A 14639-nucleotide genomic window follows, 5' to 3' on the forward strand; every position below is an offset into this window, starting at 1 on the left:
TGCCGAGTGATGTCATGTACGGGCTTCATCATGACATCATGTATCGTCGTTTAGAACTCATTTTATTTCCGCTGCAGTGAGCTCTGAACTACTTTCAATTCGAACTTCAAGTACCTTTCGGAGATTTCGAACTTGGTTTGTAATAATTAAGTTAAGACTCTGTAATGTAATGTATCTGTGAAATGTTGTACTCTCTGGACTCACCTTCGTGTGGGTTGCATGTAAGCTTTGGGTTCGATCGACGCTCAGGTGGATTCTTCGGGACTTTACCCGACAGCACTGCCAAATTACTCCGTTTGAAGTGCGTGTTAGCCGGGATTATCTTTAAGATGATGGTTAGCGCACTTGAGCCGGATTAATTAGGGCGGTACTGCCACAGCTGGTATCAGAGCCGAACCAAGCGCACACCCGAGAGTGCGACTAGATTTCAAAAGTTTTACTTAAAACTTAGCCACACAATCGCGTTTGGAAAATACGTTGGTTCGTTAAGGATCGTGTATAGTACGTAAAGCCCTAGGGAAAAGTATGGGAGTTTTAGGTGGCTATCTAACTTATGGTTTATTTAAGCCTGACTTCCAGCACATTTCTTTCTGTACTTTAAATTCAGTACTTTACATTATGTAACGACGCACCTACGCTAAGGTAAGACGGTAAGGATCCTCAGTCAACTGAGAGAGTTTGACCTTCCCGTCGGTGATGCGAGCCGAACGCTGCCCTCAAGCAGTGGCTTACTTGAGGTGCTGCCAATATACCAACTATTAGTTGGCTATATTGGGAGTAAAGTATACTCAGTCAGCTGAGAGAGTCTGACCTTCCCGTCGGTGATGCGAACCGAACACTGCGCTCAAGCAGTGGCCTACTTGAGCTGCTGCCAATATACCGACTATCAGTCGATTATATTGGGAGTAAAAGAAACCGTGAATACGTCACCTCGGTAGCGTATGAGCGCTGTCCATGCAGTGTTGGACGCATGGATGCCGCTTCTATAGTGAGCGGTAATGTATGGGGATGCTTTCATGTGTGCTGGCATGAAAGGTTCAATGAATATATCTGTCAATTTTCTGCAGGTACCCTAACCGCGATTACGTAAGTTAAGAACGGTTAGAACTCGGTTAGAAATATATATATAGGGAGAGACGTAAATTGTGCCATACCACCGGTGCTAACCCCGTAAGTCCAAAGCTATTTGGCAATTGTTTTCCTTGGGAGGACGATTAGGTCGCGCATGCATCGTGCTCATAAAATTTAAGGCCAATGAAAATAGATGCGGGTTAGTCGGGAATGTTAAGGTTTGCACGTGAGCACGGTTCATCTTCTCTCGATTAAGGTCTATCTAGAAATCTGTCATTTCTGCTATACCCTGGAAGATGAATTTATTTGACATGGTAGATGACTTTATCTGTAGAGGTGCCAGTGGATAATTTTGCTTCAAAACTTGTCTACTAGCTGCTGTTTAAATTTGAGAATTTTTCGACTAGTATACAGTGGGGTACACTAGAAACTTTGACACCCTGATTTTCGGTCAGCTTTGAGCACCTGTGTTGCACGAATTGTTAGATCTTCCTAGATATGTTTTCTGCAGAGGTGTTCAACACAAAACTGGTCCCAAATTTACTCACCAAGCTTTTGTAAAAATTTGGTAATTTTAGGCTCAGTAGTTTGTCCTCAGCACTCAGTTTACTATCTCTCTGGTCACTAAAAATTCTGGGCAGACAGCAAAGGAAAACACTAAGGACAAGACCTTCTTAGGCTCTAATATAGCTCTTGAGTTGACTAGCAAAGTTGTGCCTAAGAACCTTAGGAATGTTCCTGTAAATTTTTAGAATTTTTAGAGCTCTGTGCTTTCAGTTCTACTCGTTTTCGTGCACTACCCAAAAACTGTTTTAGCCATCACTCACTTGTGCATATCTATTTGTACAGATGGCTGCCCCTGCTCTCCTAGTGTTTGATGAGGATGGGCGTGCACACTCCGAGTGCACACACTGGCAGGGTTTTTCCTCCATTCTTTGGGAAGTGATGCGCGATGCCGGATATCCCAGTCCCCCGTGCTATGTGGACGAGGAGTTCCATGAGATAGGAGTTGCGCGCTGTCGAGTGCGCATGACTCATGCTCCCCACCCTTTTCCCACTCACTGGGCTTCCTTAGAGCTGGAGGTAGTTGGACACCGTCTGGTTGACACTTGGGAAATTGCAGCCATGATAGCACTCAACAAGTTTTGCGAAAAGAATTATGCAACTGTCACACTAGCTCCTATTGGCCTCTTCCCAGCGGAGCAGCCCAATGACCCTAACTGGCTTAGTCGGGTCGGACACACCGGGTACCTTCAGTAGAACAGAGCTGCAGAGACTATCTCCATGTCAGTGAAGTGCATGAATGCACTCTACCTCTTGCAGACTTTACAGGCCAAGGCCATGGCCCAGATCATTGCTTCTGCACGGACCAGCCATGAGATAGTGATTGCTAAGAATGAGCAGATCAGGGATCTTGATGCCCATGTTGGCCAACTGGAGGGTCTAATTGAGGAGCGTGATGTTCTCTTGGATAACAGGGATGCTGACTTTGCACTTCTGGAGCAGCAGTTCACCGCCCAACAGGTTCAGCTAAATGCTGCCTTTGATCACATCGAGATGTTGGAGGCTCAGCAGGCCCAGCCCGAGGCCATGGAGGAGGAGCCCCAGGAGGTTCAGGGTATCTCAGGACTTGACACTACGTCTGGAGTACCCCTGCCACCACTTCCGGGAGCTCACTCTCCAGTGAGGAGCGAGTCTTCAGTCAACAACCTGGACGACTTTTAGATGATGTCTTAAGTAGTCTTTCGCGCTTACTCCTCTATAGGGTAGCCTAACTTTGGATGGTGATGTGATAGGCTAACTAAGAGTTGAGTACCTCGCTTTTGTAAAAGAGTGCCACTCATATGTAAAAGTACCTTAATCGCTTAGGCCTTGGCTAAGAACTTGATGGATGGTTGTAATGGTTTAATTGCAGTTGAATCTATCGCTGCAGAAACTTGTCTAAATTTTTATCCATGTTCCTTACATTTCTGGGCCGTGTGTTGAATACCAAAGTTGTTGTGAATTTCATGATCTAGCTGCTCACAAAATTTCAGCATCGTTAGACTTGTGTGCCAAAAGTTATGGCCAGAACAGTGTACCTCGGCCTGCTGAAACACAGACTGGACAGAGCGGCAGAAATTGCATTTTTCGCCCACCATAACTGTCGATTTAGCTTTGAAGTTGAATACCAAAGTTGTAGTATGATAAATTATCTATCTGCTGTCAAAATTTGGGCGCATTTCGATGAACAGAGTGTAAGTTATGGATTTTCTTGTAACGAACAGTGTTGCTGTCCCTGTTATTATCATACTCGTTCCAGTTCTACTTTTCCGCGCTTACCCTTCTGTACATGGGGAAGTCATATGTCACCCTACTAATGAGAGAAATTGCCATTCCAGATGGTGAGAGCGACACATGGCAACCTTGAGGGTTTCGGGGACGCGAATGGTAGCAGTTCGCAGCGACCGCCACCACCGCCACCTAACTTTGCGGAATATCTGGCCGCCCAAACCGAGTTACTCCGTCAACTCGTCCAGGGACAGCAACAACAGCAACAGCAGCGGGGTGGACCCAATGTTCATCAACCTCAAGCTGCTGGTTACCCGAAATTCTTGGCAACTCAGCCCCCTCTGTTCAACAAGACAGAAGAGCCACTGGATGCGGATGCTTGGATTCGCACAATTGAGTCCAAGTTTTCACTACTTCTGGCACCATGCTCAGAGCAAAACAAGGCTCGCTTTGCCGCGCAACAGCTTCGTGGTTCGGCACGTCTTTGGTGGGATAACTACCTTGGCATGCTCCCAGCTGATCACATTGTCACTTGGGATGAATTCAAGGCTGCATTCAAGGGTCACCATATTCCAGAAGGACTCATGGATAGGAAGCTGAATGAGTTCCTGGCTCTTACTCAAGGGACACGTACAGTTCTCCAATATGCCCAAGCTTTCAACAATCTCTGTCAGTACACGGGCTATCATGCTGACACAGATGTTAAGAAGCGTGATCGTTTTCGTAGAGGCTTAAACACCAAGCTCAAGGAACGACTAAACCCCATTAGGGTAGACACATACAACGAGCTGGTTAATCTCGCACTCACTCAAGAAGACTGTATCATGGCTCACCGTGCTGAGAAAAAGAGGAAAGTGCCAGCTGGACCCTCTAGTGCGCCGCCACAGAGGTATCGCGTAATGCAGAATGTTGCACCCCAGATTCCTCAGAAAGCCCCTCAGCCAGGGTGTTGGGTTATCAGGCCTCCACTACAGCAGAACGTTGCACGTTTCCCTGTTCCTCAGTTAACTGGCCCTAGGCCAACTGCTCCACCGCCAGCCCGTCCAAGTGAGGGAAATCGTTGCTTCAATTGTGGGAGCTCAACTCATTTCGCCCGTGAGTGCCCGCAACCCAAGCGACAAAACCAGGGCAAGGCTTTAATCAGAACAACAAGAACAAGGGCAGAAGGCAAACTGTTCAGGTCAAGCAAGGGCGTATCAATTTCACCACTCTTGCAGAACTTCCTGAGGGCGCACCAGTAATGACGGGTACATTTTCTATCCACAACAAGCCTGCAGTTATATTGTTTGATTCTGGTGCATCGCATAGCTTCATTGGTGCAAAATTTGGTGCAAAAGTGGGTTTGGATTTTCTTCACACGAAAGGGTCATACATGATATCAACCCCAGGGGTAAAATTGCTTCAAACCAAATAATACGACTTGTGCCAATCAAGTTGGGTAGCCTAATCATCAACACCGACCTTATACTCCTACCACTTGAGGGTATAGATATCATCTTAGGGATGAACTGGATGACTCAGCATGGGGTTATAATAGATATTCCCGCCAGAGCTGTTGAATTAAATTCGCCAAAATATGGAGCCACCACTCTCTATTTACCATTTCGAGAGTGTGTTAATTCTTGTGCGTTTGCCATGAGCGCATCCAAACTAGAAGAAATTCCTATGGTATGCGAGTACACCGATATTTTTCCGGATGACTTGCCAGGAATGCCACCAGATAGAGAGATTGAGTTTATTATTGAATTACAACCAGGCACTGCCCCTATCTCAAAGAGACCGTATAGAATGCCACCTAAGGAGTTGGCCGAGTTAAAAATTCAACTTCAAGAGCTTCTGGACAAAGGCTTCATTCGCCCCAGTGCATCACCTTGGGGTTGTCCAGCTCTCTTTGTGAAGAAAAAGGATGATAGTTTGAGGTTGTGTGTGGACTACCGACCTCTCAATGCGGTGACAATCAAAAACAAATATCCCCTTCCCCGCATTGATGTTCTCTTCGATCAACTGGCTGGAGCTAGAATTTTCTCAAAGATTGATCTTCGCTCTGGCTATCATCAGATCAAGATTCATCCATGTGATATTCCTAAAACCGCCTTCTCCACGCAATATGGACTATATGAATATTTAGTCATGTCTTTTGGTCTCACAAATGCACCTGCCTACTTCATGTATCTCATGAACTCGGTATTCATGCCTGAGCTCGACAAGTTCGTCGTGGTTTTCATTGATGACATCCTTATTTATTCCAAGAATGAGGAAGACCATGCTAAGCACCTGCGCATTGTTCTCCAACGTCTTCGGGACCATCAGCTCTATGCTAAATTTTCCAAGTGTGAATTCTGGCTAGATAGTGTGAAATTCTTGGGCCACACTATTTCCAGCGAAGGCATAGCCATGGATCCTAGTAAAGTGCAAGAAGTGATGGACTGGAAACCTCCTACCTCCGTTCATTAAATTCGCAGTTTTCTTGGTTTAGCCGGATATTATCGCCGATTCATTCCAGATTTCTCCAGAATTGCTAAGCCAATGACTAAACTATTGAAGAAAGGAGTAAAGTTTGCGTGGGATGAACAATGTGAAAAGGCTTTCCACACCCTAAGGGAGCAGTTGACTACAGCACCTGTCTTAGCTCAACCTGATAATACCAAGTCCTTTGACGTGTATTGTGACGCGTCGGGTACTGGTCTTGGTTGCGTGCTCATGCAAGACAATAGAGTTATCGCTTATGCGTCACGAGCTCTTCGACCCCATGAGCAGAATTATCCTACTCACGACCTTGAATTAGCAGCTGTCATTCATGCTCTAAAGATATGGAAGCATTATCTTATGGGTACTCATTGCAATATCTACACCGATCATAAAAGTCTCAAATATATCTTCACTCAAGCTGACCTAAATATGAGACAAAGACGGTGGCTAGAATTAATTAAGGATTATGATCTTGAGGTGCACTATCACCCAGGCAAGGCTAATGTTGTAGCAGATGCACTAAGTCGCAAAGCTCATTGCCATTGCCTGTCCGTGGAATCCTATTCTGAAACCCTCTGTCATGAGATGAGGAAGCTCCAGTTGGAAATGATTCCCCGAGGTACATTAAATCACATCTCAGTTGAACCAACTCTTCATGATCAAATCATTACGGCCCAATTACATGATAAAGGTGTTGGGATCATTAAACAAAAACTCTCTCAAGGAGAAAGGAAGTATAAGTGTTTTCGTCAGGACCATCACGGAGTCCTATGGTTTGAAAGTCGTTTAGTTGTTCCGAAAAATCATGATCTTCGGAAGCAAATTCTCGACGAGGCACATCTTTCCAAATTTTCTATTCACCCGGGCAGTACCAAGATGTACCAAGATCTTAGGCAAAATTTCTGGTGGACTAGGATGAAAAGGGAAATAGCTAAATATGTCTCAGAATGCGACACCTGCCAGAGAGTAAAAGCCAGCCATTTGAGAGTAGCCGGTTTGCTTCAACCTCTGCCTATCCCATCGTGGAAATGGGAAGACATAAGTATGGACTTCATTGTTGGATTACCCAACACATCCCAGAAGCACGATTCCATTTGGGTTATCGTGGATAGACTCACCAAGACGGCATATTTTATTCCGGTACATACTACTTACACTGCCAAGAAGTATGCTGAGATCTATCTCGATCGCATTGTTTGCTTGCATGGGGTACCCAAGACAATCATTTCTGATCGTGGAACACAGTTCGTTGCACACTTTTGGGAACAGTTGTAAGCATCTCTTGGGACGAAATTGATTCGAAGTTCAGCTTATCACCCGCAAACTGATGGACAAACTGAGAGGGTGAACCAAATCTTGGAGGACATGTTAAGAGCTTGTGTCATCCATTATGACAAGAGTTGGGACAAATGTCTGGCTCTTGCGGAGTTCTCATACAACAATAGTTACCAAGAGAGTTTGAAAATGGCACCATTCGAGGCCTTATATGGTCGACGGTGTCGTACTCCTTTGATCTGGTCGCAAGTCGGAGAACGAGTGGTATTCGGACCCGATCTCGTAACGGAGGCAGAAGAGAAAGTAAGGGTAATACAAGAGAATCTAAAGGCCGCCCAGTCTAGGCAGAAGAGTTATTTTGATAAAAAAAGGGACCCTTTGCAATTCGAAGTGGGTAATCATGTCTATCTTCGAGTCTCGCCAACCAAGGGTGTGCAGAGATTCGGCGTGAAGGGCAAATTAGCTCCCCGATATATTGGCCCTTATGAAATCACTGAGATTTGTGGACCCGTAGCCTATAGACTACGACTTCCTCCTCGACTGGCAGCAGTACATGATGTTTTCCATGTTTCTCAACTCAAGAAATGTGTTCGAGTCCCCACCGAGATCATTGAACAAACAGAGATATTGGTAGAACCAGATCTCTCTTATGTCGAGTATCCTATCAAGGTTCTTGATTAAAAGGAAAGGGTCACTCGAAGAAAAGCAGTTAGAATGTACAAGGTTCAATGGAGTCCCATACCGAAGAGGAAGCTACCTGGGAAACTGAAAGCTACCTAAATCAGAATTTCCCCGGTTTTCTGAATTCAACTGGAGGTACACCTCTTTCCTGCACTTAGTTTGCTTATCTGAATCTCGGGACGAGATCCTTTTAAGGGGGGGTAGGCTGTAACACCTCCGGTGTTTAGCACTGTTTAAACATGCCATTAACATCAAATGACACAGTAAACCCTATTTTGGTGATTACTTAAAAGCCGAGTTCCGTTTATATACACCAAAAAGTCAACTCTCGCACCCTTGCTCAAATGAACTTTTGCCCAAAACGAAAGTTGTAGAGTTTGACAAGATAAACAACTTTCGTGTTCAAAGTTTTTCAAGTTACAACATGAAATTTGGAGTTAACCCCGAAAAACGAGCGGGATCATTAAACTTGATTTCAATTTTTAAATTTTCAAATCATCGCTCAAATGAATTTTTGCCTGAAAGGAAAGTTGTAGGAAATTTAATTTGGAACAACTTCCGTGTTCAAAATTTTTCAAGTTTCCATGGAAAATTTTGAGAAAAACCTAAGTAAAAGCTTTGACTCTCGCTTTCTCTCTCCACTCCCTTTTCTCTCTCCTTTCTCTCTCCCTCGCTGACCCTCCCCCCTCTGCGCGCGCACAGGCACTTGAGCGCGCCCGCGCGTGCCTCATTGCGCCGCTGCCCCCGTGCTCGATGCCCGGCCTTGAGTGCTCGCCTGCACGCCGCGCCGCTGACCTTCCCTCCCCCGTCCCGTCAAAGCCTGCAGCCCTCTGCTCCGTCGACGAGCGCTCCGCAAGCGACGAACACTCGGCGACGCGCCGCGACGCCGCCGTGGCGCCCAACGTGCCGGCCGTGCACCTGCCAAGCCGCTGACCGCGGCCGGCCATCAATGCCGCGCTCCACCGGCCCCCAAACCTCCTCCCTTTTCTCCCCGGGTTCGCTTTAAACGGCCAGAACCTCCCCCGTGCGCGCCTGAGCTCGCCGCCATCCGCTGTCCGGCCGCCACCCATATTCCTCCCCTGCCCGAGCTCCTTTCCCCCTTCTTTTGCTCCCAGCAGCACCATCGCCCCTCCACCCTTCCCTCTCGCGCAACAGAAGGCCACCCGAGCCCTTGCCGCCGCCTAGAACACCCCCGCCGGCGCCATGGCCGCCGTTCCTCCGTAGGCCGCCATGGAGCCCTACTCTCCGCCCTTCATCGACACAAATTGACCCCCAAACTCTCTTCCTCGTGGTCCAGTGAAGCTCCCCGGCCGGTCGTCGCCCTCCCTCCCACGCCGGAGCGGCGCCGCCGCAGCTCAATGCCGCCGGCGAGCCACTGCTCCGCCGCCAACCCCACCACCGGCCGCCCCCGACCTCGACAAGCCTACCTCCGAGTAGCTCTCGCCTCCCTCTTGCCGTTCCCCCACTTCCCCACCGCCGGCGAGCCTTCTCCTCGCCGGGAAACCCCCGCCGCCGCCTCCCCTGTTCTTGGCTCCGGCCAAGGGCATGTCTGTGAGCCCCCAATTTGTTCCAGGGGCCTAGATGCAAGTTTACATTTCCTTTTTCTTTTTCTTTTGAAAAACAGCAAACTTATAAATTCGTTTAAAAATTGTAGAAAAATCAGAAAAATTCAAACTCAACTGTTCTGGAATCTTTGCAAAGAGATCTACAACTTTTGCTACATGCACTTTTTCTTTTGCTCAATAGTTTTTACTTCATTTAAAATACAAAGAAAATATACCTTTTATTAGATCTCAAGTTACAAGCATGAGCTGTTAGCCATTTTTGGTCAGTGGGTTACATGTTAGATGTATAAACTTGTGTAAAAGTTTCGTGGACAGTTTACATGCCTAGCTATCAGTTTATTTAAATTTTGTTGTATGCCTAGTATAAATAGTTTTGTTTTTCCAAGTTGTTCCACCTTGAACCACAAGCTGAAACTTTTTAGTGCCTCTGAGTTGTTACCTGGATGCTCTAGAAAAATGTAGGGACTTTTTACCCAAACAGAACATGCTCAAGTGTTTTATGCTATGAATAAATATACTAAACTAAGAAAAATAGTTCCTCTGCCTAAAAAAATCTGATGTTTTTAGAAGAGCTGCTATTTTAGTGATGTATCTTGCTGGAAAATTTTTGACCTCTGAAACTCATTAGAACTACCTGTGGAAATTAATTTTCTTTACGGCAGTTGTACTTTGCTCTATTTTTCATGCCCTGTACAATGCTTGTTTAATTGTGAAAAATTTATGGCAAGCTCATCTTTAGGTAGGCAACACTCAGTTAAAATTTTATTACCATTATTTGTATAATTTGACCTGTAAAATTTATTTTTGTTTCTAGCAGTAGCTGTTTGTTTTATTTTTCATGGTTAATAGGCTGCATGATTTGGGCTGAAAATTGAATACCCTGAGTATTGAATACCCGCACGCGACCCTGCACCCGACGACAGCCGCGCGCCCGGTTTTCTCCCACCCCCACCGTCCGGTTTTCTTCCATCCCCCCCACCCCCCCAGCCCCCACGTTTGCAGCGGTTTATCTCCCCACCAGCTCGCAGATGCGATTCCCACCGCCGACCGCCCGGATCCCGCCAGGCGTCCTCCGCCCGCGCGATTCCCGGCGCCGCCGGGGCCCGCGCTGCCCGGCGAGCTGCAGCTCCTGCTCCTGCCGGCCCCCGCGATTCCCTGCTCGCCGAGTCCCGCCTGGCGACGCCGGCCCGCGCGATTCACGGTGCCGCCGGCGCCCGCGCCGCCCGGCGAGCTGCAGCTCCTGCTCCCGCCCGCGCGACTGTGCTGGCTGGGCCTGTTCAACGTTAGTAAAAAAACGGCATCTCTTTCTCCTCTGTCCTCTCTCCACGCCTTCTCTCCTCGCTCTCGGTTCCTTTGCCAGCGGCGACGCGGAGGCGAGTGGCGCCGCCCTTGCAAGTCTTCGTCGGGCGCTTCGTCGGCCGACAAGGGTGCGTCCGCCCTTTCCCTTCCCTTCCGTTCCTGCTGTGTGCGAAATCGAACATTCAGACCCCTATCGTATGCAATTTGTATTCGGATCTGACCATGTATTTTACCTATACTGAGTCCGCCCCTGATCTTTAGCGAGAGGAGAATCGATTACCCGAGGTGCAATTGCAGTTCATTTTCCAAGATTTCCAGCGGTTCTGCTGGAACCCTCATGCCCCAGGTCAAGCTCGCCACCTCTTCGACATGAGGCTCAACAAGGTGGAAGTGAACCTTAGAAAGCTGCTGGAGGCGGCTCCTCGGCAGCAGAATGTACTAACGGTTCATATGAATTTCCTTTGTAGTTAGATTTCCATTGCACACAGTAGTTGTAATGGTAATCAAGGGGAAACAAGGGCGCCAAATTTAACTTACGTTGATCTCCTTCGCAATCCTAATGATAAATATATTGATTCCGATCTGGTTCATTTGGACACACTTTAGCTTCCGATGTCGTATAGTGTGACAGAAATATATTGCTTATCCAATTTCAGTTTTGTTCTTAATACTCAATTACATCTTCTCCTGTGTTTGTTCTTAATACTCAATTACATCTTCTCCTGTGTGCAGGTCGAAGACCCATCGACATGTAGTACCTAATTTCCGCTGGTTAATTCAGAGCACGCTTAATGTACTCATGGGTGGGTACATGTTCCTCGAGGTCGGGTACGACAGGCCTGTGAAGCAGTAGTGCAGGACAGTTCATGTCAGCTCACTTTGCTGCGGTCGCAGCAGGCACATCTCCAAGGGATGGAACCTGGCAGTTCAACTGCTGCACCAGGATCAGCGCCAGCCCGTCCAAGGGAGCTCATCGGCCATGCCTGTAGTACGTTTGACAAAATGCCCAGGAGGGAGTGCTGTGATATTTTGACAGAAGATTTTGTAGTATCGTTTCTTTCAAGCATGCTCTTTATTTCCCTTAACCAGTTGATTGTTCCTTAGACACAGCATTTTTTTTTGAAGGTATTTAGATTAAGTAATGCTTAACCTATTCAATCGACTTAAGCTGCCACATGTTTTGTATTCTAGAATTCCTTTTGTCAGTATAAAAATTGATATAGTGATGGCTAATGATGGAGGATTTCTTCACTAGTCAACACATAATAATGGGCTAGTACAGATAATAAGGATGATTTTTATATTTAAGAATTGAGGATGTCATCAGCTAGGACTATCACTATCTTAGAATAATGGGTAGAAACAAAGCACTTCCTATATGTTGAATTTCAGCATATACGGTTATGATGATTGATGAGTTCTCTAGATTGGTGCTCACTTTCTGAACAATCCACCATAGCCTATTTTTCAGATAGTTGTGGTGACCACATTTCTAATTAATTCACAGTAGTTATCTTTTTTTTTCAAATCGCTGCGGCAACTGATATTTCTAATTAATTCATGTAACCTATTTTTCAGTTTGTTGTGGCAACTTCATTTTTCAGTAAAGATCAAGACTGCCATTTTTGTTGGCTTCACACAAGAAGATAATGTTATATTGAGTACTACTGCATCTGCACCTACATGTCTAATTTTTTGCACCTATTCTATCAGTATTCAGGTCGATACATATATGCAAACAATTTTATTCCTAGAGATTCGGTTGCCATAGTATTTTTGTTTTATTTGTTCTTCCCATTTTCCTGTTTCATTATTATAATTACGGTTTCTTGCAGGCTCGATAGCTATGTATAATGGCATGGTGCTACATATAGTCTCGACTTTCTTCCTTCTTAACTATCTTGTTAGCTGACTATTTATTGACAATAAGGGAACAAGAATTCTATACTGGTTGTGTTCAGACCCTCCTAGTAAGAATAAAAATAGTTCGTGTAATTTCTTTACTCCTTGCCCATTTCACCTTCTGAACGATATTGTTTTGAAGCTTCTGTCTTGTGGCACTAGACCTAGTAAGAAATAAAAATAGCATGCATACTTTTTTTTTGTTACTCCTTGCTCATTTCACCTTCTCTTCAGTGTGTTCTGAATATTCTGTTTATAGCACTTTTGATTCTAGACTATCATTTTGTGTGTGTTTTTGTTGTTTATGGATGTAATGTTTTTTATTTAGCGATTCGGATGGAGGGAAAGGCCAGATCAGGCCAGAAGGTGCATGGGCAGCACTACTTCTTGCCAGGATTGTCTTTTGAATCTGCAATAGGAGCCAAGCCAAAGACACATATCTGTGTGTTCATTTGTGGCTAGATATGATCAATTTTAAATAGGTTTCATGTATTCCCTTGTGATTTGGGCATGTTGTTTATCGATGTCAACAAAACCTAATGCAGAGGTGGTTGTATCACATCAGTTGCTTAATTTCCAAGTAAATGTAGCCCGGATTTATATGTGTGAATGCTACTGATTTCCCAGAGCAATACTACATGCTAATGCATTTTCAGTTTGTCTTCAGCTAATGCTTCAGCGTAATGATGCTTTCCACTGAGCTGATCTTTGTGTTGTATTTCAGGTCAAGTATATGTTCTTTTTTTGTCAGTTTCTGCTGCATTTTAGATGAAGTATCAGCAATAGTTGAAGGCCATATGAAGTAGATCGACTAGCTGACGGCGACACGGATCAGCAGAACTAGAGGACTACGCTCGACATCAACAGCTGATCTAGATCTGTCCAGCTGATCTAGATCTGTCCAAGGACAACCAAATGGGCCTTTGCAGGGACAAGGAGCTCTGTCTGTATCTTCTATTTTTTTTATGACCACGGCTGTGGCTGGCGTAAAACTATTGTATTCAAATTGGAAATATCTATTAGAATGCCCACGAATAAGATAAACCCGTTGTAAGTATTTACATTTCCAATTACTAATTTTTGCCGGCCAAAACATTTGTATTCAAATTGGAAATTTCTAGTAGGATTAGGATACCCATGAACGAGATGAACCAGTTGCCGCAAAGTTATCGTATTTACATTTCTAAATGCTAGCTTTACAATACGAGTGAGTATTCAAATTGGAAATATGTGTTATGCTGTCACGAAGGAGATGGAACTTTTTCCTACATTCAATGCTAGTTGTCTGGAAAAAAATGTCAATGCTTGGTAAAATAGTGAGTATTAAGAGTATTCTATACGTATAGCAGCAGCAACGCTCATCTTTGCGTCAAACAAAAAGGTCAGGTTCATCTGGTGACACAACGGGGCAGTAATTGGAAACCGCTTGCTGGATAGCTGGAGCGTACCCTGCTTTGTCGCTACGTGGAATCAGCGAATCAGCGAGAGATCGCAGAGTCTGGTGCCAGCGGTTCCCGGACTGAGACGTGCGCGTGTGGGAAAACCCGGGTGCGCTCGCCCGGAAAAAACCCGGCGCGGGTCACGGGACGGAGGCGCGATGGTTGGGTGTGGTCGGGTAGTCAATATTATTAAGTAGCCAGGTAGCCATTAGTGGATTCATATATATATATATATATATATATGCTAATCTACACTTTATATATAGAAGAACATTCTACACCCGGCCACATCAAAACCAGCCCACTCCTGGCCCGACCCACCCAATCCCAACCCGTAGGCCCACAGCCCACCTCCCCCTGCGCCCGTTACCCCCTCCCCCACCCCACCCCACGCAAACCTAACCACCGATCCAGGTTTCGGCTGGACCCCAGGCGGGCGGCGACAGGATCCAAGGCGGCCGCAGCCCGGCGGCGGGATCCCAGGCAGCGACGGCGGCGCGACCGCAGCCCGGAGGCGAGATCCCAGGCGGGCGGCGACGGCGCGGCCGCAGCCCGACGGCGGGATCAGGATGGGCGCGGAGGCGGTGGCGGCGTCAAGGGACGTGGCGCGGAAGCGGCAGTGGCGTCAAAGGACGTGGCGCGGAATCGGCGGTGGCGTCGAGCGCTG

General features: G+C 46.3%; 1 long non-coding RNA gene across 2 annotated transcripts; it reads left to right on the top strand.

Moving 5' to 3' along the window:
- Positions 1-10316: 10316 nt before the first annotated feature.
- Positions 10317-13626, top strand: LOC120639666. 2 transcript variants are annotated; one of them, XR_005661587.1, is made up of 2 exons: positions 10317-11066; positions 11364-13626. It is a non-coding gene; the product is annotated as an uncharacterized LOC120639666 (long non-coding RNA). The 2 variants fall into 2 exon arrangements; XR_005661588.1 differs by having other exon boundaries at positions 10317-10759.
- The last annotated feature ends 1013 nt before the right edge of the window (positions 13627-14639 follow it).

Source organism: Panicum virgatum, chromosome 7K (genome assembly GCF_016808335.1).
Source record: "Panicum virgatum strain AP13 chromosome 7K, P.virgatum_v5, whole genome shotgun sequence".
NCBI classification, from domain to species: Eukaryota; Viridiplantae; Streptophyta; class Magnoliopsida; order Poales; family Poaceae; genus Panicum; species Panicum virgatum.